We start from the raw sequence: 26,641 nt of genomic DNA on the forward strand, positions 1-26,641 counted from the left end.
GTACAAAAGAGGAAACCAGAGCAGGAACCACTTTGTTTGTGTCTGGGAAACTCAAACATAAGGAGCCTGCAATTTGGGTCACCTTTGGCACATCAGATACAAGGGTTAAACAGGTAATGTATTTTGCCAGATCTGGGCATGAAGCTAATATGTTAACACCTGTGATAAAAATCTAGTCAAGATCAGAAGCTAGATGCAGATAAGCATACAGCTTGCACAATCTCAGCGTGTGGAACTGAGTGAACTTCTGATAAGAGAAGGATGGACACTTTCTATTAAACTGAGGAGCACACAGTGAATAGAGTGGTTCAGTTCAGTTCAGTGGCTCAGTCGTGTCCGACTCTTTGTGACCCCATGAATCGCAGCACGCCAGGCCTCCCTGTCCATCACCAACTCCCGGGGTTCACCCAGACTCACGTCCATCGAGTCAGTGCTGCCATCCAGCCATCTCATCCTCTGTCGTCCCCTTCTCCTCTTGCTCCCAATCCCTCCCAGCATCAGAGTCTTTTCCAGTGAGTCAACTCTTCGCATGAGGTGGCCAAAGTACTGGAGTTTCAGCTTCAGCATCATTCCCTCCAAAGAGCACCCAGGGCTGATCTCCTTCAGAATGGACTGGTTGGATCTCCTTGCAGTCCAAGGGACTCTCAAGAGTCTTCTCCAACACCACAGTTCAAAAGCATCAATTCTTCAGCGCTCAGCCTTCTTCACAGTCCAACTCTCACATCCATACATGACCACAGGAAAAACCATAGCATTGACTAGACGAACCTCTGTTGGCAAAGTAATGTCTCTGCTTTTGAATATGCTATCTAGGTTGGTCATAACTTTCCTTCCAAGGAGTAAGCATCTTTTAATTTCATGGCTGCAGTCACCATCTGCAGTGATTTTGGAGCCCAAAAAAATAAAGTCTGACACTGTTTCCACTGTTTCCCCATCTATTTCCCATGAAGTGGTGGGACCGGATGCCATGATCTTCGTTTTCTGAATGTTGAGCTTTAAGCCAACTTTTTCACTCTCCACTTTCACTTTCATCAAGAGGCTTTTGAGTTCCTCTTCACTTTCTGCCATAAGGGTGGTGTCATCTGCATATCTGAGGTTATTGATATTTCTCCCAGAAGTCTTGATTCCACCTTGTGTTTCTTCCAATACAGCGTTTCTCATGATGTACTCTGCATGTAAGTTAAATAAGCAGGGTGACAATATACAGCCTTGACGTACTCCTTTTCCTATTTGGAACCAGTCTGTTGTTCCATGTCCAGTTCTAACTGTTGCTTCCTGACCTGCATACAGATTTTCAAGAGGCATATCAGGTGGTCTGGTATTCCCATCTCTTTCAGAATTTTCCACAGTTTATTGTGAATAGAGTGGTTATTGGTCAATATTCATTGGTAACCCAAATGAGTACTAGTAATTTAATCACAGTGTGAATTCTCATTAATTTTTGGTGACTTTGCACTCTTAAGGGTGATTTTCATTTTTTCTTATTTTCCACTTGCACTTCACAGTTTGTCTTTGGGCATATCAAGCTTGGGAATCCCAAATGTTTCTCTCTGGAAAGAATTTGAGTGGCTCTAGACAGATGGAAAAATGGACCGTCTGGTGTTATCACTGCAGACAGTTTAAGTCTGGATAACATAAGGGTGAATGGCCAACTGCCTAGATAAAACCACCGATTCTCTGGATGTACTGATTTTTTCCCCCAAGAGCTACTCTTCATCATGGGAATTTATTTTCAAGCAGAGCACTGTTCTGGTTGCTTGGGAGAAGAAAAACAAGTAAAACAAATTTAAAAGAATGAAAGGAAAGATTGTTAAATGCAGTGTTTGTTTTTTACTGCTTGTCTCTGACTAACCTTTTAGCTTCCTAGAGTTGTTAAAGTCAGCAACAGTGGGACCTTAACAGGATTAAATCTTAGAGAATGATCCAAATACTATAACCCTGAGTGAATATGGTATATCTTTTTTTTTCTGTTCAGTGTGTTTTTTCCCCCAAATGAGGAAATTCCTCTTGCAAGGCTGTCATAGTGGAATTCTCACTTATAATAAACTGCAGGAAAAAATTTTCCCTCTACCTATCTGATGAGTCCTTAAGGGATATAAAAAATAAATAGCTACAACTACAACACAAAAGAAGTCTAATGATTCCAGAAAGGGTATCAATAATTGGACTATTGTTGTTAAGTCACCTTTAAAGAAATGTTTGCACAGTGACATAGAGGCACTCTGTATCTCGAAACTGGTGTTCTGACCTAATACATTGTTGAACCTGGCATTTAAGAGACGACCTAAGTAGGATCCCATATAAAAGACTCACTCAAATATTTGTGGACAGAGATCATAACTTTCTTGTCTGTTAACTTTGGTGAATGCTTTAATATAGAGTTTGACACAGAGCAACAATTCCAAAAACAGATGAAGAAACTAGTTTGTTATCCTGCTTCTCTCCTAGCTCTGTATTTTTCCTTTTTAACTTTTCTTGTTTAGCAACTTTTTTTTTTTTTTTAATCATTTTACCATCATTTCTTACTGTTCTTCCTCATATATATTGTCCTAAATTTCCTAGGTTTGCACTGACTTTTCTGTCTATATGCTTCATCTGCCCATTTATGTTTGACACATTTATAGCACCCATAGGTAACATCTCCCTGGGCACGAAAGTGAAAGTGAAGTCTCTCAGTCGTGTCCGACTCTTTGCGACCCCATGGCCTGTAGCCTACCAGGCTTCTCGGTCCATGGGATTTTCCAGGCAAGAATACTGGAGTGGGTTACCATTTCCTTCTCCAGGAGATCTTCCCGACCCAGGGATTGAACCCAGGTCTCCAGCATTGTACGCAGACGCTTTACCGTCTGAGCCACCAGGGAAGTCTAGCGGGCATGACAAGGTCCCAAATATACTCTTTTCTTTACGTGTTTCTTGTAGCTTAATCACCCCAACACTCAAAAATTAATGTGCTAGGAGCCACTTTATCTAGATTCATGGTTCCTAAAGATTTAATTCTTGTGATATAAATTATGGCTTATTTTCTAAAAGTTGTCCACTTTTTAATGACACAATTTCTCAAGTGAAGCTGGGAAGATATGATTGAGACCAACTTTGATATCCAATGCCATTTACTGGAGTTGACTCCTAGAGTAGAACATGAAATGAGAAGCCAGCAACTCTTAAAGGTCAATAATGTATGTCAGGGCATCTTCTATAGACTGAATGTTTTTGTCCATCCACAGTTCATATGTTAAACTCTAAATCCCACGTGATCATATTTGGAGATGGGATCTTTGAGAATTGAGTAGGTCATGAGAGTGGAGCCCTCAGGAATAGAATCAATAGCCTTATAAAAGAGAACCTAGAGATCTCCTTTGTACTTTAGGACATGTGAGGCTACAGTGAGAAGACTGCTTTCTGTGAACCAGGAAGTGTGCTCCCACCAGACAATGAATCTGCCGGCGTCTTGATCTTGGGCTTCCTCCTCTTCAGAAGTGTAAGAAATATATTTCTCTTATCTATAAGCTACTCAGTCTATGATACTTTGTTATTGCAGCTTTAGAAGACTAAGACAGAATCCTTAATAATTTTTCTAATATTTCAGCCTAAGTCATGTCTGTGTTTGGAGTGTGTGGTTTATGTTGATATGACGAGTTGCAGCCGTCACAAACCAAACTATTTCCTTTGTCAGTTTCCTTACTCTCAACAAAGATAAGTAAATTCAAATGCTTTTCCAAAAATGGTTGCATCTGGTGATGTGTTGCAAACAACATAAAGAAGAGGTTGTAACAACAAATGCTTGTTACAGAACTGTCTGTTCCCTGAGTCATTTTGAGAAGGGGAAATCTTATTCCCTATATATTGGATTGCAGATTTAGGCTTCTTAGTCATGTCTGTATGGGTCACCTGGTGTGGGCTTCACTCCCTTCTAGTTTTTTTTCATTATCTACCAATCCCAGAAGATCAGTAGCAGTCTTGCAATCCATTTCTTTTTCTATCCAGAGGCGTTGGTATATTGCATGTAATATAGCTAAGAAAATGACTGCTGTCTTCTTTCAAGTGAATGAGCTTTCCCCATAATTTTTTTTCACTTTTGGAAACATTATTCATATCTTTGATCTTGAATAGTTCAAATCCATATGGTATTTTTTTCACTTCTTGGATTCTGTACACATATAAGATTCCAAGCAATTCATTTTGTAGTGTAATCAAATGAAGGTGAGTCACAAATGTCTTCAACTTGTCAACATGCTCAGTAGCTGAATCCATTTATTGGAAGCAGTACTTTCAAAATTGTGAACAAAACCCAAGTCAAAATTACTGTAGCAAAATATTCTGATTTTCATGCATTAAACAAGTATTTCTTGAATATATATTCTACACAATACCTTATGCTAAGTGATAATCCCTTTAATTATGTCTGTGTGTGATGACAGATTAATTATTGGCTTTTTATTTCCTATAAAGGAGTACCAAGAGAGATTTCTCATTGCTATTAGCTACAAAAGCATAGTTAGTGAAGTAGTTGTGGAACCTATTGTTCCTGTTAAAATTGCAAGCAAGTCTTTGTCCGTTTGCACTTACATTCATCGTACAGATAATATTTGTTTTGAGCAGTAGTAAGTTTACTTTATTATCCTCTGTCATTTTCTGACTGAACTCCATACCTTTAAGTAAACATCACTGATAAAAAAAATGGTGGACTATGTTGATAATGTAGTTGGTGGGATGAACCCACCCATGATAATGTGGTGGGATGAACCCAGGTTTCTCCGACTCTCTTTCATATTGAATTTAGAGATCAGAGTGAAGCTATCTGGGCATGATGCCCTTCATTAATAGTTAACACAAGGAAAATTATAACATCCCCAGATCAGGGAAAGGGGAAAAACTCTTTTAATATAAGAAGATGCCTTTTGGTTAGAAATCAGCTCAAAGTCAAAGTAGATAAGGAAGAGGGATTTCTTTTGTGGCCCAGTTGGGAATATTTGAAAGGAAATTGTCTCCTGCAAGTTGAGATATGAATAATTTCAAGCATATTTTAAAGAAAAAGAAATAGAATGGAAGCCTTTCACTATTCCAAACCCCATTCATGGGACCAAAAGAGACCCCTCACCATTAACCCTTTGGGCAGAACCAGCAGTAACTGGGCAGATGAAATGCCATTCACATTCACTGTAACCAGAGTGCCACATTTGCAAGTCTTAAGGGGCTAAATTGATTTCCTTAGGTTGAAATGATAGCTTGGAAGGCTGGGGCCCTGAAAGTGCAGAAAGCCAATTGCTGATTAAGAGAAGATGAGGGAAAGGAGTTGGAATGAGCAAGTTAGGAGCATCACAAAAAAAGATCATGTATATGCTTGAGGAGGCCTATGGAATGTCCCTGGAGAAACTTCCGCTTCCACCCTTCACGCACAGCTCCCAATGGCCCAGGCAGTAGGACGTGTCTCTCTGCAAGGTGCATTAGTGGTGCTAGCTTGCTGTGTTCCGTCTCTACCCACACCCCACCGCAGTCTGTTTGGTTTGGGAACAATTGTCTGATTCAGTTGTGACCCTCTTATGGCTTCATTAAATCCTGGGAAAGAAGCACGTATTTTTTATTCTGGGAAAAACAGGCCAGAGAGTATTGGAAATAGGTAGTGGGGAGGTCACTCTGCCCTTCCAGACCATCTTCCTCTGTAGTCTGCTGAGCATGCAGATTGTGAATTCCAAGAAGAAGACCCAGGAACTTAATGTTATTTCAAACCATTTATTTTAAATAGTGAGTCTACTCATTGTTCAACTTGACAATAAATTTCAGTTTTATACCAATAAATAGTCTAAAGAGATGATCATCTGTTGCCAGAATTTTCTGAAACAGTCTATGTTCATTTCAGGTTTCCAGAGATAGATTAGCAAGTTTTATATCAACAAAGCAAAATAAATACTCTAAATGACTGGCTCCTTCTCAAATTCTGGTGGTACATACCCTCTTCTCCTAAACACACACACTATCAGTACTAGAAGCTAGGTAAGCATATCAAGCATGTGAATGTGAGAGAACGAGACTACAAACAAATATACAATTGTAATCAGTGACTAATGCAATGGAAAAATGCCTTCTCTAGACTTGCTCCTACTGCTGCTAAGTTGCTTCAGTCCTGTCCGACTCTCTGCGATCCCATAGACGGCAGCCCACCAGGCTCCGCTGACCCTGGGATTCTCCCGGCAAGAGCACTGGAGTGGGTTGCCATTTCCTTCTCCAATGCGTGAAAGTGAAAAGTGAAAGTGAAGTCGCTCACTCATGTCCGACCCTCAGCGACCCCATGGACCACAGCCTACCAGGCTCCTCGGTCCATGGGATTTTCCAGGCAAGAGTACTGGAGTGGGGTGCCATTGCCTTCTCCGTCTCTAGACTTGAACACAGCACATATTCTTTACATCAGTGGTGTTCAACCTTGACTGCCCATTAGAATCACTTGAGAAATAGTTAAAAATCTGGATGTTGTGAAATGCAGTATTTCCTGCCTTATTGGTACACAAGGATGTAACAGCCATCAACGATTTTGGGCTTCCACATATGAATGAGGGTCCCAAAAAGGAAAACAATGCCTAGTATCCCGGAGATGCTACCACCACTTGTGGTGATTGCTGAGGAGCTGGGGGATGGGGTGGGTGGGGAGGGATAGAAGTCAAAAAACATGTTTCTGGCCCCAGATAGCTGAGATGCATATGAAAGAAGTGATTTCAGTGAGCCCAGACGTTTGCATCTTCCCATACATAGAAGAGTGCTAAATTCCTTGAAATATCTGGTTTTCCTTAATTAACAATAAATTTTGATGTTGAAACTGCCTGTCCCGCTTTGTTACAAACTTCTGTATGTCCTGACTCCTTCCCCAGCCTCCTTGGAGCAGTTTCTCAGAGCTCAGAGGTGCTGCCTCCCAGGCTTAAAGTCCTAAGATTTTCACACTGAATAAAACAACTCTCAACTTTCAGGTTGTGACTGTTTTTTTTAAGTCGAGGATACTAAGGCCATAGCCCATGCCATTAAATCACAATCCCTGGGACTTGGATCCAGTAGCCAGAGTTTTATAAACTGCAGGTGATTCCAGTATACAGCCAAGTTTGGGAATCAATAGAGGATCATTTACAGCTTTATTGAGGACTTTCCCTTCAATGTCTTTTATTATATAGTTTATGCCTCTATAAAAGACGTAGATATGACATAACACAGACCTCCAAAGATGCAAACTCACTTTATTAAGATACAAATTCGTGGTAGGTGTGAGTCATTCATAAGTCATATGTTTTAATAGGGGCTGTAGTTCTGAGAGCACATGTTCTTTATCCATAGACAGCTCTCACAGGGTTAGGGGTTCTCATATGATTCATCCTTCTCGTGGTGCATATTAGCACATACAGTGGAAGTCCACAGAGGCAAGCATCATTAGCAGGATGCCAGTGGAGTCAGGGGAAAAAAATCAATGCAGCACACTCATTGCCAGCATTGGGAAGCATTTGATATTTAATATTCGCAGGAGTGCAATGCTGAAATGCCATTTTCTGTTGATTTGCATTCCATGGAAAGGCAGCAGGGAGGCACAGCTGTCCTTTAAGAGCTCTCATAAACCCGACAATGTGGTTTTCATGCCATTGTGGTATTTAGTGTTGTAACTGATCTCAGTCATTTTATATTCCCATATTCTGATGGGGGCAATATATGCCACTGATTCCTGAAATAGAAAACAAGAGTTTAGTTGTATTCTTCAAGACCCTGTGTACTTCTTCTGTACAATCTTTATTTTCCAAATCCATACGTTTTTGAAATTAGAATAACTGAGACACTGAATCTTCCCAGGCACTCACTTTGCCAGAATCATTTCCTGTTGTTCTTAGCTCTTCCTTTCCCTTTTCTTTTTCTTTACTTCTTACTCCTAAGTTAGTGTTAGGACATAGAGAAAGGGAAAGGGAAGGTGTACGAGTATAGTTCTTAATAACAACTCCCTTGAGCAGCCATCATATAAAAAGTCTGTTTAGTACATAAAACGCAGATAAATTAAAATTTAAACAGTGCCCCCAAGCCTCTAGAATTTATATATTAGAAGTACTCAAATCCTTATGCTAGTTAATTTTAAGGAATTCAACTTCTATTTTGAACCTACTTTTTGTGACATGATTCAGTCTTAATAGATTATTAATTCAGTTTGGGGAGCCATGTTCTCATTAAAAAAAATGTATAAAACTGAGTCCATTCTCAAAATGAAGATGACAAAGCTATATTTTTAGAAACATTTACTCTTTTGATTTGTAACAGTCTAACGATGTTAAGGCTATGGTTTTTCCAGTGGTCATGTATGGATGTGAGAGTTGGACTGTGAAGAAGGCTGAGCGCTGAAGAATTGATGCTTTTGAACTGTGGTGTTGGAGAAGACTCTTGAGAGTCCCTTGGACTGTAAGGAGATCCAACCAGTCCATTCTGAAGGAGATCAGCCCTGGGATTTTTTTGGAAGGAATGATGCTGAAGCTGAAACTCCAGTACTTTGGCCACCTCATGCGAAAAGTTGACTCATTGGAAAAGACTCTGATGCTGGGAGGGATTGGGGGCAGGAGGAGAAAGGGACGACAGAGGATGAGATGGCTGGATGGCATCACCGACTCGATGGACGTGAGTCTGAGTGAACTCTGGGAGTTGGTGATGGACAAGGAGGCCTGGCGTGCTGTGATTCATGAGGTCGCAAAGAGTCGGACACGACTGAGCTACTGAACTGAACTGACTGAACTGAACAATGTTAAAATTGGGTTAGTATTCAAAGTATAAATGATTTTTGATAAGTGCAGGTGAAGTTTAGGTCAAAGCACAGAAGGTGCTTCTCAAGTCCATGTACCTGGGCCTATAGAAGTTCTTGGAAGTTATACAAGGTGGATTGATTTAATTACTTATTCAGAATTACTCAATATGTATCCTAGAGATTTTAAATAGAGAAAGAGAAACATTTAAACAAATACACTCAGTTGGGACTGCAGTGGCTGTGTGTGAGGATGCCATGGCACCACAGAAAAAGCTGTGCCAAAGTTTTTCTAGGATACTCAGAAATATCTTCTTTGGGAAAATTGAATTGATTTTTGAAATGTAAAGAAGTTCACAGCAAGGAAAGGGATGAAGGAGTAAAGCGTAAAGGGAGAGGGTAAAGCATATGCAATTACAAACAATGAAAGGAGCTTGACAAGGACTTGACTCTCAGATTGAAGCTTGGGTATCTGAGTGTGATCAGGCCCAAGGTGCAGTCAGCACCTCAGAAATCAAGCTCAGGAGTCTGAACTTTGTTCATTTGGGAAACCACTGCAGGTTATAGATAGGGAAACAGTGGCTGACTTTATTTTTGGGGGCTCCAAAATCACTGCAGATAGTGATTGCAGCCATGAAATTAAAAGACAGTTACTCCTTAGAAGGAAAGTTATGGCCAACCTAGACAGCATATTAAAAAACAGAGACATTACTTTGTCAACAAAGGTCCATCTAGTCAAAGCTATGGTTTTTCCAGTGGTCATGTATGGATGTGAGAGTTGGACTATATAGAAAGCTGAGCGCCAAAGAATTGATGCTTTTGAATTGTGGTATTGGAGAAGACTCTTGAGAGTCCCTTGGACTGCAAGGAGATCCAACCAGTCCACCTAAAGGAAACCAGTCCTGAATATTCATTGGAAGGACTGATGTTAAAGCTGAAACTCCAATACTTTGGCCACCTGATGTGAAGAGCTGACTCATTGGAATAAACCCTGATACTGGGAAAGATTGAGGGCAAGAGGAGAAGGGGACGACAGAGGATGAGATGGTTGGATGGCATCAACGACTCAATGGACATGGGTTTGGGTAGACTCTGGCAGTTGGTGATGGACAGGGAGGCTGGTGTGCTGTGGTTCATGGGGTCTCAAAGAGTTGGACATGACTGAGCGATTGAACTGAACTGAAGGCATCATCAGTTCTTTCGCTTTTAAAGATATATCTGACATTGGCCGAGACCTGGAATAACTCAAAGGGTCAGACAGTTTAGCAGGCCAAGGTGACAGTCAGAGCAAGGACCTCATTGGGACAGTGGCCCTTGATGTAGCAAGGGTGTGACAGACCTAACAAATTTAGTAGACTTAGCACCTGCCTTGGAGCCAAGTTGCTGGGTTCTGATTCTGAAATCTGCTGCTGACTGATGAATTTTGAGTATGTAACTCTCCCTCCCTGGGTCTCATATCTATCCTCTGTAAAATAAGAAACTTCTTTCCGCACAGATGATCTCCATGGTCCCATCAAGCTGTGAATGCTTGGATTTCATTGACCAGGCTTCAGAATAATGACTCATTATGACTTGAGGGCACATACTCACTCAGAGTGGCAGAAGAAGGAGGGTTAAAACCATCCCAGGGAGTTGTAGATCTCATTACTGGTTCTCCTTGAACTGCAGCAGGCAGGGCTTCTGATACTTGCAGGACTTGCAAGGTTCACTCCTCAGTTTTGCCCTGCCCCATTGACCCCAGTGTCAAACACAGGGCCAAGGCATCCTAATCCATTCCTTTTCCATGATGTCCTTTCCTGGCTACTCCATCTTTGCCCACTGGACTCTTAACAAACTTCAGAATGTTTACATGGTAGCAAACATTTGTCAGTTTTTGACTTCCCAGCACCTAATCATCCTCTTTACTTTGGAGAAACACTCCCTAACTGGAATCTTTGTGAAGGCCAGGATCCAAATTCCACTAAAAAGACCAAATGAAGGAGAATCTTGTTTTTTTCTGCCTCTGGCAACCAAAACAACACAACTTAATTAGTTAGAGAATGTTACAAAGGTGAAGGAAAGGAACAATTAGATGTACAACCATGGAAGCATCTGGCACAAGGGGCTGAGTTCAGCAGCAGTGGAAAAAAATCTTGTATCATTTTAGTCTTATACAAGCTTCCCTGTGCTTTCATTTTCTGAACTTGGTTCTCCAGACATCCTGTCAGTTCTGTAAGCTGACAGACATCTTTGCCATACATTCATTTTCTGCTTGAATAAGCCAAAATCAGTTTCAGTTTGCAACATGAAACCCTGACGTATACGTATCAGTTTTTGACTATATAGACAGCCCTCTCCATCCACCGGTTCCATATCTGCAGACTCAACCAACTGCAGATGGAAAACATTTGAGAAAAAAAGAGAAAAAGTTCCAGAAGGCAAAACATGAATTTGCCATACTTGGCTACTATTTACATACTATGTACATTTAAACTATTTGCATAGCACTTACCTTATATTAGGTTTTATAAGTAATCTACAGATGATTTAAAGTATATGAAAGGATGTGTGTAGGTTGTATGCAAATCCTACACCATTTTATATAAGGGACTTGAACATCCACAGGTTTTGGTATCTGTGGAGGTCCTGAAACCATCTCCCATAGATACCAAGGGATGTCTGGGATATTTGGGGTTTTGGTCTTGAATAGCTATGTAATAAGGAATATAAGGGACTGAGACTGTATGTTATATTTAAAGTGAATTTCATCATAATACTCAAAACATTATAGAATATATAAGGGATTTATCAATTCATACTTGTCATTATATGTATTTATTAAATAATTTTGTCAATTATTGATGTATGGAGTGAGGAGTTTCCATTTGTATATGTCTGTAAGAACAACAATTGCAGATTAGATTTCATTTCTTTTAAATATTAGTCTTATTTGGTTTTACAAATCATGAAAGAAAAAATGAAAACCATTATTTCTTACATTAATGGACTGAATGATTAATGGTAGTAACAGCACGTCCACTTCTACAAACAAAGCAACACTTTTTGTTTTAACTAAGTTTGATTACAATGCCTTGTTTTTGTCTAGAAATGGATATTTTATAAGCTACAAGTTAAAATACAGCTGCTATACAGGATGGTTTCCAATTTTCCAATGACCTCAATATAAAAAAGTATTGTCAGGGAGACAATGAGGCCTAAAATAGTTTCAAATATATGAATGCACTCAGAGTAGGCTTTAAATGCTAGCTGTGGCTAAATTTCTCATCCTGGTGTAAAATCCCCAGGTGGAAAAATCTCCCTTTATGTAAAAAGTTACTTCCTTATTTTTGTTACCTTTGTGTTATTCAGAATGCTTCAAAATAATTCTGTATGTGCCAGTAAGTTGTATCCATATGTTAACCCTTGTTCCGCCAGACAGTCAGATGCATTTTCTGTGCTTGATAAATCTCCTTTTAAAGAAATGAGAAAAAGAAAAGAGTACAAAAATACCTCTTTTGGCTCAGCTTAGGACATTTCTGAAGGATTTCCCCAGTGCTCAAACTCCCCGTGGAAATGGTTGGGGTCTCCGAGACTGCACCGAAGCTTGACTTTGTCTTGTACCTCATCCCTCTTCTTTTCCCTTCCTTCCCTAGCTGTTGATCCCCAGGGGACCTCTTTCCTAAATGTCCTGTTTGCCAAACTCCACGTCACATTCTGCAACCCGGGAAACATAGTCCACTACCCTTGTCAAAAATCAGATAGAAAATGGCAGAGCTAAAGTTTTTACTTTATAACTATTGACAACAAAGTCCATTTGGAAAATTTGTATGCTAAATCTATATGACCATTTTGACCTGTATGACCAATGCTTCAACCAAAATTATTCAGGCTAATTCCCTGGTCTGAGAACTACCCAAAAGGCTTATTTCTAAGAAACAGTCCAATGAATGTCCACAGTCGATGCTTATTGATCAGCTGGGATGATGAAAAGACTGGTATTCAGTCATTTATAGGACTGACTAGGCTTTCCCAGATCTTAGAAAAAGTGGCTTGAATCGTCCATGGAGCAGCATAACGGATAGTTGTTCAATTGGCAGACTCTTCTTAAACAATGAATTCCCTTTCCAGTCTAGCAGGCTTCTTTATCCATCAATGGCTGCTCCTTTAAGCCCTTTTTCTCTTCTCATGCTTCACCCTTTAGACACTCTCTGATCTTAAATGATGCTTTATTTTACTTCTTAGCATTTTACATTTATTTATTCATTTTGTTAATTTTCTTTCTCCTCCCCAACTGGACTGTTTGTCTGTACTGTTCCCTGCTGTGTCTCCAGCACCTAGAATAATGCCTGATATGTATTAATATGAGACCCTAACTAACATTTGTTGAATAAATTATTGAATGGTCACATCTTCTACTAAATTCCAAAGCATTTAGTGTAGAACTTAATTATAAGATCTGCCTTATTATAACATAATTACATGTTTACTTAAATATCTCCCCATTAGCTCATCTTCAAGTCTTTCCAATGGAGCTTTAAATCTCCAATAAAGTATTCAAATGCATCAGATATCCTATCAGTTTCACCATTTTCTTGGACTTGTCTCTCCTTGAATATTCCATCCTCCTTCTCCAATTATTCTCTAGGCTTGCTTACAGCTATCTTTCCGGAATTTCCCTTCAGCATCAGCTCAAAATTTCATTCACCACTCACCTGTGTTATATCCCTATTTCCTACATTCCGTGCCTTCCTCTTACATCATTTACTTTCTAACTTTTGGTGGAACAGATCCTCCCATAATTTTCCTTATCTATTAGAGAGTGATCATTGACATTCTAAAATATCTTTTTTCTACCCTAATAGATAATACAATTAGGGACAGTATATTAGAGTGGAAATAGTTGTCCTTAAAAATATTAGGTGTTTCTTCACTATCCTCTCTCTAGGTGCCAATGTTGCCAATGAGGTATCCAATGCCTTTCTTATCTGTGATCCCTCTTATCACACCTCCCTATTATAGTTTAAGATTTTTCTCTTTATTACTGGTGTTTTATAATTTTGTCTTTATTTGCTTTTAATTTTCTTGTCACTGAGTGGGCCCTTTCAGTTCAAGGAATTCATGTCCTTTACTTCTGGAAACTCTTGTGGATCAATTTATTTTTGTTTAAATAATTCCCTGGCATCTTTTTCTTTTCCTCCATATCTTTCTTTTTGCAACTCTTATTATTCAGATTTAGTCATCCTCTAATTTTTAATGTTTTTCTTTATTCTATTTTGCAACTTTCTCTTTTGTGAAATACTTCCTTGATAATATCTTCTAATGTTTTTATTGATAACTTGATTACATATTTTTGGTCTCTCAATTTTTTAATTTGATGGCATTTATTACATCTTCAATGGATTTAATATTTTCTTATTTTTCTAAAAATAATATTATTTTCTATTCCCTGAATTGTTTTTAACATTTTTTCTCTATCTCTTCTCCCCTCCCTATTTCCTTTCCTCCCTCCGTTTCCACCCTGCCACCCACCCGCACCCCACACCCACACACGTTTTTCATGTTAGAGGTTTTCCCAAGTGTCAAAATTCTTGTTTGTTCATTTATATTTTGGAGTGAGATATGAGTTTGCTGATCACATACATTTAATGCACGAATGGGCCTTTAAAAATATTGATCTTCAAAACTTGATGGGTTAGGACTCCAGTCATTTCATCAGGGGCTCTATGAATGGCAATATTTGTAGGCCTTTGCTCTTGAGCTAGTTAGGACTTATTTTATAGTTTCTCAGACTAAATGCAGAAGGGAGCTCAGCTCATGGGGAGTGGTGGGTTCTCACCATTCTATTAACAAGTCTCACTTGATTCCCATGTTTTCACTGTGACATTTCATTCCTATTCTCAGTTGTGTGTGGTATCCTCAAATGTGTATCCTCTCTGGTTTAACTCTGGAGTAAATAAAACTCTAGGACTAGAGACCAGGGTGGAGTAGTATCTGTGCTCTGTTGGCTAGGGCGTGGGATTTGACACTGCTGAATTATAGCTGATTTTTGTGTTCCTGAAAAACAGTGAAGGACCCTATCATTTTGTGTTCTAGACAAGTGTTAGTTGCTCAGTCGTGTCAGACTCTGCAACCCCATGGACTGCAGCATGCCAGGTTTCCCTATCCATGTGATTATCCGGGCAAGAATACTGGAGTGGGTAGCCATTCCCTGCTCCAGAGGATCTTCCCAGCCCAGTGATCAAACCTGGGCCTCCCACATTGCATACAACTTCTTTCCTGTCTGAGCCACCAGGGTTTACTACAAAGAACTACCCTTCTCCATACAACTTAGGTAAGACTCAGGAATGCTACCCATGTTTATCTGTGACAAGGCCAGGCACACTATCTTTAAATTCTCAAATTCTCATTCTTTGTCTCATAAATCAGAGGTCTCCAGCCTCTGGGGTCTTATGCCTGATGATCTGAGGTGGAGCTGATGTAATAATAAGAGAAATAAAGTGCACAATAAATGTGATGGGAGTTTGAATCATCCCAAAACCATCCCCCTGCCCTGGTCCATGGAAATATTGTCTTCCAAGCAACTGGTCCCTGGTGCAAAAAGGTTGGGAACCACGGTCATAAATTATTAGCAGAACTACTTATTCCTCTACTCCCACCAATCAGAACAAAATGCTTGCTAACCAAAGTGTTGGTTGATCTCTGAATGTTGGCCCACCCTCAGTCTAACCTAGGCACAACCCTTCCTTAACAGCATCTCCTGAGAATAGGCTGGATTCAGAACAAAGCATTCCCTGATCTTTGTGATAGCCACCTTTTCTTCCATTGTCCCCATTCCCAGTACGTTAACTCCTCTGCATAGAAGAAAAACTGCTTTTGCCAAGTCTCAAGATGTTTACAGACTTGATCAGAATATTCTATTTGCAGCAATGTCTTTGCATTAGTCCTTTTGAATAAAGTGTTTCCTTACCAAGTCTGAACAGGTATGAAATCAAATTGTCCCTTTAACAGATATACAATCAATTATATTGTTTTAAATTTACCTGATGAGCAACGTCTCCTTTTACTGACGCTTTCCAGAGTTCTTTTCTTCCATTCATTTTTTTCTCAAGTTAGCTTCCCTCTTGCTGGTTTAACATTCAGTCTTTCCTTGTACATGTAGTCCATTATTCCCTTGTGTAGAAGTATATGACATATTCATGGTTGCTCATTATTTTCTTTAATAATAGTTTTATGACCTTTGGGGAAATTCCTTCATTGTGAAATTTACATATCTCACAAACAGAAAGTAGAATGTCATATCCCTAGCCTCCTTTCAGCTAGGAACACGCATGTGACCAGGAGTGCTGTGGGTGAGTTTGATTCCAAAGTGAATAGCAAGAGGAAACAGGACCAGTATGGAGCTTCTATTCTCTCTCGCTTTCTCAGCAGAAGAGACATCTAGTTTTCAAAAAAGGGATGACTTGCTGTTGCAGAAATGGCACCGGTGCCGGAAAGCGGCTAGAAAGTCAAGTTCTTAGCCATTATTGCTGGTGGTGTTTGCTCTCATAGCTGCAGCAGCACGTTCCTGATTAAGACAGTCCTGTTTCTCAGTTTAGAGCACTAGCTCTAGACCTTCTCTCAGCGTCCACTAGAGCTAACCAATATTCTTTTATAAACCACTTTCACTTATGTTAGCCGGGTGAATTTTTTGTGTGGAAGTAGTTATTTCTTTTGCATCCTCATTTTCTTGTCTTGTATTGACTAAGCATGAGGTAAGCATTTTTTTTTTTTTAAGAATAACAGTACCCACTCCAGTATTCTTGCCTGGCGAATCCCATAGACAGAGGAGCTACAGTCCATGGAGTCACAAAGAGTCAGACACGACTGAGTGATTAATACTTTCACTTTATGGTAAATCTATTTACTGTTAGAGATGTGTTTTCTTTGCTTAAGCAAACAGAACACAAGCTTGATCCGCAGTTTGTGTTCTAGCAACTGTTTCCAACCCCCTTTGTTAAAAGGGAAAGGACAGAATAGCAGGCTTTCACTTGGCATGGATAGCAGTGCTGTTTCATCAGTTCACTTCAGATCTGTGTCAACTCTCTTATTCACTAAGTTAATCCACAGGGACCTTAGTTACCCTAAAATTGCCATGGGACATTCAATGAATATGCTGTATTAATAACGAATACTTATAAGTTCTAATAAGGATATAGTAGGTACCATAGGTGCTTTTTGGAAAGACTCATAACTGATTTTCAAGATAAGTGACTAGGAGAGTATGTTATATCACACTATTGTCAAACATATTTACCATGTTTCCCTGCACTTTGACTCCTCTCCCACTGGAAAAATGCACTTTTCTGTGCTGTGGAATTAGGCTTGGCCATATGCTTTGTTTCAACCAGATGATTTCTAAGTAGAAGTCAACTTGGTCATTCCTGAGAAGAGCTTTTGGCCAGAATGTACCTTACTATTCATATCCTTTTTTATCTGCTGAAAGACTGAAAGTATCTTAGGCAGGGCTTCTGGAATAAAGTCACATCTGGCCCATAATAGATATGTCAACTGAGTGAAAAATAAATCTTTGTTGTAGTAAACCACTGCAATTTTTCTGTTGAAAGTTGCTTTTGCAAAATTTAGCCTAAGCTGACTTACAAAAACTAATTTGTAACCTTACTTTTGTGTATTCAGTCACTTAGTTGTGCTGACTTTTTGTGACCCCATGGACTCTAGCCCACCAGGCTCCTCTGTCCATGGAATTTTCCAGGCAAGAATACTGGAGTGGGTTGCCATTTCCTTCTCCAGGGGATCTTCCCAACCCAGGGATTGAACCTGCATCTCCTGCACTGGCAGGTGGGTTCCTTACTACTCAGCCATCTGGGAAACCTTAACTCTGCTTTTATGATTGAGCAATTAGTTTTCCTATGTTAATAGTCTATAGGTCTTTAAAGTGACAAATTCATAGAAAGCTACAATATAGATAAAATAATCTTTTGTTACATTTTTATTTGTGTTATTCTTTACATAACCTCACTCAGTTGTGCTATGGGAAATTACTAATAAGGATTCTTTTGGTCTAGAAATCTTTTTTCAGCCTGGTTTAAAGAACACATTTTTGATTCTTATCTTCTTTATAGTAAACTTCTGGATCTTGAATGCAGAAGGACTCATATAACCAATCCAGTGTAGACAGTATCCAAAACAAATATGGAATTACTCTGATAACCTTAAAACATGGAAAATAAGATAATTTTCTAAGAATTTAAGCATAAAACCAGTGAATGAAAAATAATTTGAAAATATAAAAAAAGAGAGAATATGTCTCTATTTTGGTAAGACTTTATCTGAGTAAATAAACATCTGAAAAATGGTGTTGATTAGAATGGAGTTTACTCAGCTGATAAAGTATAGGAAAAGGAGAATGATTTTTAAAAAGTCATTAGCATTAACCAAGTATTTTATAGGGAGAAGGTGGTTCTATCATCATGTCTATTCCTACTTCAGACATGGAAGTTATAAGCAAACTAAACTTGACATTGTTATTTACTTGTATTTTTCGATTGCCTGCCAAACAAGCAGACTGCTGATTATAATGTTGCTTCCTGTGAACAGAAAGAGGATGCCCTAGTCATTTCAACTGCATGTGCATGTGAAAATCACTTCTGATTGTGAAGCCAGAAATTGTTATTCTGATGTATACATCAGTTTCTGTAAAAATGATGTGGTGGATATTCCTGTTTCTCCTCCAGACATACTCCTTTCATTGCTACATCCTTTTCTTTGCTCTGGAAGACTGATTTTGTGGACTGCATTACCTGAAACCCTTGCTGTTTGTCTTTTGCTTGTATAGTTGACCAATGTGTGTTACCAGCAGGAGAGCAAAAAGCAAAGAAGAGGGGGTGGGAACCCTGGAATGATAGAGTAAGGATGACTAGAAAACCATAAAAACAAAAAGAACCCTGGCCAAAATTGTCAAAATCAACTTTTTTAGAACCTTGACAATTAAAGTCCTATGATAATCAGAGGGGCGATTATTCAGGAGAGACCATTGGAATCTGGGAAAGAAAGGTGAGCTTTGTGGTGAAACTTTACCTAGCCCCTTAATAGCTGTGAAAACCAATAGCCTTGCAGACACTTGAATAAGTAGAAAAGTTTTGCAGCTCCTCCTGAAGCCTCCTCCCCAGATAATTGCAACTATTTTATCTCTCTGACAGCTCCCTGGGAAAAAACCATTTACAAGGCTTCTTATAATTTGACTCATCTCAGAACACATTCAGTGGTAAAAGCCCAAACTAAGGACCTGTGTCAAAAAACAAAAGAAATCAGTGGCAATGGATTAATATCACTACTGCCTAAGTGGACACTACCATTTGGGACAAACAAGAGGCTGACCAAAACACTTAAAGCTTCTGGGGAATGAGATATCCATGTTATGCTGTGCCTAGCCACTGAGTCACGTCTCTTTGTGATTCCATGGACTGTAGCCAGCCAGGCTCCTCTGTCCATGGGGATTCTCCAGGCAAGAATACTATATGGGTTGACATGCCCTCCTCCAGGAGATATTCCCAACCCAGGGATGGAACCCAGGTCTCCTGCATTGCAGATGAATTCTTTACCGTCTGAGCCACCAGGGAAGCCCAAGAATACTGGAGTGGATAGCCTGTCCCTTCTCCAGGGGATCTTCCTGACCCAGGAATCGAACTGGGTTCTTCTGCATTTCAGGCAGATTCTTTACCAGCTAAGCTACCAGGGTAGCTCATAGTGGGCTTTAAAAATCTCCAACATAATCGTGAGAATCTGGGGAGCCACAGACATATTCAGGGCTGCCCATGTGCCCAGGAAAGCTCTAAGAAGGTCCTGGAATCTCTCATTTAAGACCACTTTGTTGAGCCAGATTCAATTAACATACTTATGGTTTTCATCTCTTTAAAGTAGCAGATGTTTGGATCCCCTTGAGCAACCGAGGTAAACCTCCCAAGAATGTATTAATGAATATTTATACTGTTTTCTAACCATTACATGTTTTTATGGCAAACAAACTTTGCTTTTCTCACCACATTTTTTTGTGAGGGCCATCCTCACAAGGACAAGATTATGGAAAGAGTAGTGTGGTGGTTTGTGAAAAAAACAAACTGGGCTGAGTTGACTTTTACAGCAAAAGCAGGGACAAAGCATCAGAAGGAGCCTGGCACCCAAAGGAAAGGAAAAGTTTAGGGAGGGGCCAAGTGTGTTCTGAGTGCTCCAAAGAAGATACTGGACCCCTACTCCTTCTAGCTAGGGATTCCTAATGGTAAAAGCTAGGAAGGAACAAAATGACTGTCTTGAAGAAAGAAAGAAAATGAGGAAAAGGTCTTTTCACTCTTCTTCAAGAATAATGAAGAAAATAGTTTGTTTTGACAAGATAGAGCCCAGATATCGGAAATGTAATTTACTCTTAGGACCAGTCTTTTTTATTTTTCTTCATTTTCTTGTTGTAAGGGAGAGAAAACTGAATTCTTAAGGTAGAAAAAGTAAGATAGCAGCAGGGAAAATCCTAGCCAAGCTGAGGTTCCAGAAATTTGAATTTAATCTACTGATTTCATTCAGTGTTCAGTATGGCTTGTGGCTCTCTGATTGAGAACCGCTGTTTTAGCAAGTCCTTTGTTACTCGTTACCAATGACCACATGTCTGTATCACTAGTGGGTACTGAGGGAAAAGGAAACGATTGAGAATTGCTATTCCAGTTACTTCTAACAGAATAAAAATGATAAATAGCTTGACTGTGGAAGAATTGTGAAGGCACTGACAGCAGTTCAGAGAAACATTTCAGAATTGTTTGAACACAAAATGAATTTCAAAAATGGAGGGAATAATAATAATAGCAAACAATGAACATTTTTATTATTAACAGGAACTGTTCTAAGTGTAAATGTCACGTAGGTATTAGCTCACTAAATTCTTCCAACAGTCCTATAAGATAGATACAATTCCATTTTATAAAGAGGCTCTCTTAGGTAATAAGAACCAGAATGACTTGTAATTACTTAGTATGGGACTCTGTTCTCAGTACTCTCAACCTTTGATCCTATTTACAGAGAATATTTTGCATTTAATAAAATTGGTATATATCCTTAGTTTCATCACTATCTGAGTGTAAGCTCCAGGTTATATTAAGAGATAGATGTTAATAAAAATATTTTTTAAAAGTTGTATGCTGCTGCTGCTAAGTCACTTCAGTCGTGTCCAACTCTGTGTGACCGCATAGACGGCAGCCCACCAGGCTCCCCCATCCCTGGGATTCTCCAGGCAAGAACACTGGAGTGGGTTGCCATTTCCTTCTCCAATGCATGAAAGTGAAAAGTGAAAAGTGAAAAGTGAAAGTGAAGTCGCTCAGTCGTGTCCGACTCTTAGCGACCCCATGGACTGCAGCCTACCAGGCTCCTCCATCCATGGGATTTTCCAGGCAAGAGTACTGGAGTGAATATACCCATAGGACATACCTCTATTACTATGTAGTATTTCCCTGGAGAAGGAAGTGGCAACCTGCTCCAGTATCCTTGCTTGGAAAATCTCATGGGACAGGGGAGTCTGGTGGGCTACAGTCCATGGGGTTGCAAACAGTTGGACACAATAGATTGCACACTCACACACAGAGACAGAAACACAGACACACACACACAGACTTTCTACTTAAATATGAAAGCAACAGGGCTTCCCTGGTGACTCAGTGGTAAAGAATCTGCCTGCAATGCAGGAGACACAGGAGACTCAAGTTTGATTCCTGGATCAGAAGGATCCCCTGGAGGAGGGCCTGGCAACCCACCGCAGTATTCTTGCCTAGAGAATCCCATGGACATTGTGTAATTATGTTCACATGGTATTGATATAAGATTTGGAAAAATCTTCATCAAATACAGGCCATGGGTAGCTTATACTATGCAGACAAGACTGCCTAAGTATAATATTATCTGTTTGGATAAATGTTATCAGAGAGACGAACATTGCCCCTAAATTCTTCTAAGTGTTCAAAGTTCAATTATGGACAAATGACAAGTATCTTATACATAGATATAGCAGAACTAGGCATGATGGTACACAAAGCTGATGAACATGACAAGGATTTATCAAATAATGTTCTTGAAGCAGAAATTTATAACGACATATAAATTAAAATGCCCAATTCTAGTGTACCACCAAAATAAAGCTACTAACATTGAATGTATTTTGTTCCCATCTCTGCAGAGGTTTTTGTTTTAGATAAATATGTTTATACTGTACATACACAATTTTATATCCTGATCTTGTTTTTTTTACTTAGCATTATAACAGAAATCATTTCTATATTTTAAATATTCTTTAGAAATATAATTTAAATGACTTTATAATATTTAATCAACCAAGGTGTATCTGATTTTATTACCAAGATTCTCTATTTTTGACTTTATATGTTTTTCAATTTTTTGGTATAAAGAATTAGATCACCTAATTTCATGCATAGACATTTTTATATTTAGTTAATTTTACATAGAGATGTTCCTAAAATGTAGTTATTAAATGGAGTATAATAACATTTTTATGATACTTGGCACATATTGTCAGACTGCTTTCCAAATAGGTTATACTACGTTACATTACCATCCTCATTCTACTAAAATTACTAGATCAAGTAAAAACATATGCCATCTCCTATTTGTGGAAGTGCCATTTATATGACTCTCATATATAAGATGTCTTAATTTTAATGTTTGTTAATTTGACTTATGAAAACTTCTCTATTTCTCCCATTTTCTCTGTCTCTCTCACTCACTGGAAAATATGGATTTCAGTAATATTAATACATACTTAGGAGTCAAATAAACTTGAATTGGTGTCTTTATTTTGCCACCAAGAAGCCACATGACCTTAGGCAAAATATTGGGTTAGCCAGAAAGTTTGTTTGGGTTGTTCTGTAACATCTTATAGCGAAATCTAAAAAAATGTTTGACCAGTGCAGTATTTATCTCTGCTGAGCCTGAGATTCCTCCTATACATAACAGGGTTAATAATATGTTCCTTATAGAGTTATAATAATATACCAAAGTTTGAATAAATTTGAGCAAGTAATAGATACAGTAATAGTAGTAGTCAAAGCAGTATTTAGAAAAAAATCAGCAAATAAAATTTAATCATTTGGATAAATATCTTTGGATAGTTAGAATCACAGAACAGTGATATTAAAATATGCAACAACTGATATGTCCTCAACTCTGAGCAATCAAAGTGAATGCCTGCACCACTAAAAAAAAAAAAAAAAGTTAAAGAAAATGTGTGTAACAGATATGCTAAGAAAGGAAAGAAAATGGAATCATATGGAAGCATAAAATGCTCCATTATAATCACAAGAAGCATAAAAAGAGTCTAAAACAAGAATATGAACAAAGAGCAAAGTCACCAAATAGAAAACAGCAACAAATATGGTATATATTAATACAGATATATCAATAATCACATTAGACTTTAGAGGTCTAAATATGCCAGTTAAAAGACAGAAATTAACAGAGAGGATCAAGAATAAGACCAACTATGGGAATGCAAATTGATATAGTCACTATGGAGTATGGAGGAGGTTTCTTAAAAACTAAAAGTAGAGCTTCCATATGACCCAACAATTCCACTCCTGGGCATATATCCAGAAGAAACATAATCCAAAGGGATAAATGCACATCAGTATTCACTGCAGCACTGTATACAATAGCCAAGACACGGAAGCAACCTAAATGTCCATTGACAGTGTGTGGGCTTTGTCACTCAGTTGTTTCCAACTCTTTGTGACCCCATGGACTGTAGCTGGCCAGGCTTATCTGTCCATGGGATTTTCCAGGCAAGAATCCTGGAGTGGGTTGCCATTCTCTTTTTGAGGGGATCTTCCTGATCCAGGGATCAAATGTGTCTCCTGCATTGGCAGGTGGATTTTTTTTTTTTTTTTTACACCATTGAGCCACCTTTGAAGCACACATGCTGTGAGGCAATATCCATTGAGGAATGGATAAAGAAATGTGGTACATATATACAATGGAATATTACCCAGCCATTAAAAATAATGAAATAGTGACATTTGCGGCAACATGTCATACTGAGTGAAGTAAGTCAGACAGAGGAGAAATATCACATGGCATCACTTCTGCTTCTGTTGTTGTTTAGTCACCCAGTCATATCTGACTCTTTTGAGACCCCATGGATTGACATTTTCCAGTTAAGAATACTGGAGTGGGTTGCCATTTCCTTTCTCCAGGGGATCTTCCCAACCCAGGGATCAAATCTGTGCCTCCTGCCTGTATCTCCTGCATTGCAGGCAGATTCTTTACTACTGAGCCACCAGGGAAGCCCTATGACATCCATTATACATTGAACCTTACTTACAAAACTGAAAGAGATTCACAGACTTAGAGAACCAACTTATGGTTGCTGGCAGGGAAGGATGGGAAGGGATTGTTAGGGAGTGAAGATGGACATGTATGCACTGCTGCATTGAAAATGGATCACCAACAAGGACCTACTGTATAGCATGGGGAACTCTACTCAATGTTACGTGGCAGCCTGTAAGGAGGGGAGTTTATGGGAGGATGAATACATATGTATGTATGGCTGAGTACCTTCTCTATTTACTTGCAACTATCACAACATCGTCCATTAACTGGTTATACCCCAATACAAAATAAAAAGTTAGAAAAAAAATAAGACCAACTGGATGTTGTCTATAAGAAACTCACTTTAAATACAGAGTCACTGGTAGTGTATATATGTCAATGTTCCTTTCTCCATTTGTCCCACTCTTTCCCTCCTCCACTGTGTCCACAAGACTGTTCCCTATATCTGTGTCTCCATTCCTTCCCTGCACATAGATTCAATAATACCATTTTTCTAGATTCCATGAAAATGAAAGTCTCTCAGTCATGTCTGACTCTTTGCGACCCCATGGACTATACAGCCTGTGGAATTCTCCAGGCCAGAATACTTGAGTGGGTAGCCTTTCCCTTCTCGAACCCAGGTCTCCCACATTGCAGGCAGATTCTTTACCAGCTGAGCCACATATATGCATTAATATATGATATTTGTTTTTCTCTTTGTGACTTTACTTTGTATAACAGGTTTATGTGTGAAATAGATAGCTGATGAGAAGTTGCTATATGACACAAGGAACCCAGCTTGGCATTCTGTGGTGATCTAGAGGGGTGAGATGGGGCAAGGAGAGGGAGGCTCATATGTATAACTATGGCTGGTTTGCCTTGTATGGCAGAAACTAACACAACATTGAAAAATTTTCCTCCAATTAAAAAATAAAGGAAAAATAATTTAGAAACATTTAGTTACTATCAACAATAAAAATATTTTTAAAATCACAAAAGTTGTCACATATAAATTAAAAGTAAATAGATGAAGAAAAATAAACCATGCTAATACTAATAAAAGAAAGCAGAAGTAGCTATCTATGTTCGTTTCAGACTGAGTAGACTCCAAGGCAAGGAGAGTTATCAGGGATAAAGAAGAGCATTACATAATAATAAAAGAGTCAGTTCTCCAAGGAGACATAACAGTCCTTAGCTTTTATGTGCCTAAGAAGAGTGCATCAAGCTCTTTGAGTCAAAAACAAATAGAATTTCAAAGAGAACTAGGCGAATCCATTATTGTAGTTAGAGATTCCAACACCTTCAGAAATGGACAGATCCACAGTATGGTGACAGATGGAAACTAAACTTTTGGTGGTGAGTACACTGTAGTGTATACAGAGCCAAAATATAATATTGAATACATGAAGCTTATGTTATAAACCAATAACAATTTTTAAAATAAATAAATAGGACTGATTCAGCAGGCAGAAAATCAATAAGGACATGGCTAAACTTGAAAACAGCATCAATCCACTAGGTATAATGACATCTATAGACCGCTTCATGCAGCACCAGGTGAATAGTATACAGTCTTCGCAAGCTCATATGGACTTGGTGAATACTGAGATAGACCACTCTCTGGGCCATAAAACACATCTTACAAGTTAAAAAATAGAAAGCATGTAATGTCTGCTCTCAGGCCACAGTAAAATTAAACTGGAAATAAATAACAGAAAGATATTTGGAAAATTCCAAAATATGTGAAGAGTAAACAACACACTTGTAAATAGCACACAGAGCAAAGACAATATATGAAATTTTAAAATATTTTGAACAAAATAAAAATACAACTTACCATAATTTGTGGGATATAGCAAAAGCAGTGCTTTGAGCAAACTTATAGCATTGAATATGTATTAAAAAGGAAGAAAAGTCTAAAATCAATCATTTTATCATCTTTCATGGGTTTCTGACTACAGTATTGATGCTAAAGTTCTTTTTTGTGTGGTTATCCACTGAAGAATTGATGCTTTTGAACTATGGTGTTGGAGAAGAGTCTTGAGAGTCCCTTGGACTGCAAGGAGATCCAACCAGTCCATTCTGAAGGAGATCAGCCCTGGGGTTCTTTGGAAGGAATGTTGCTAAAGCTGAAACTCCAGTACTTTGGCCACCTCATGCGAAGAGTTGACTCATTGGAAAAGACTCTGATGCTGGGAGGGATTGGGGGCAGGAGGAGAAGGGAACGACAGAGGATGAAATGGCTGGATGGCATCACCAACTGGATGGACATGAGTTTGAGTGAACTCCGGGAGTTGGTGATGGACAGGGACGCCTGGTGTGCTGCGATTTATGGAGTCTCAAAGAGTCGGACATGACTGAACAACTGAACTGAACTGAACTGAATCACACCTGGGCTCAATACTTTCAATAGTCACGTTTTGTTTAATGATCTTTATTTTTTTTAAAGAAAATCTATTTTTTATTACAGCTGCATATTCTATACCACAGAAAAAATTAAACAGATTTAGAAATTATTTTTTATTTCTAGGCTAAGTTACTTTATTTTTTAAAAATTGAATTACAGTT

Source organism: Bos grunniens, chromosome X (genome assembly GCF_055505025.1).
Source record: "Bos grunniens cultivar Pamir isolate PY7600 chromosome X, Bosgru_T2T1.0, whole genome shotgun sequence".
Classification (NCBI taxonomy): domain Eukaryota; kingdom Metazoa; phylum Chordata; class Mammalia; order Artiodactyla; family Bovidae; genus Bos; species Bos grunniens.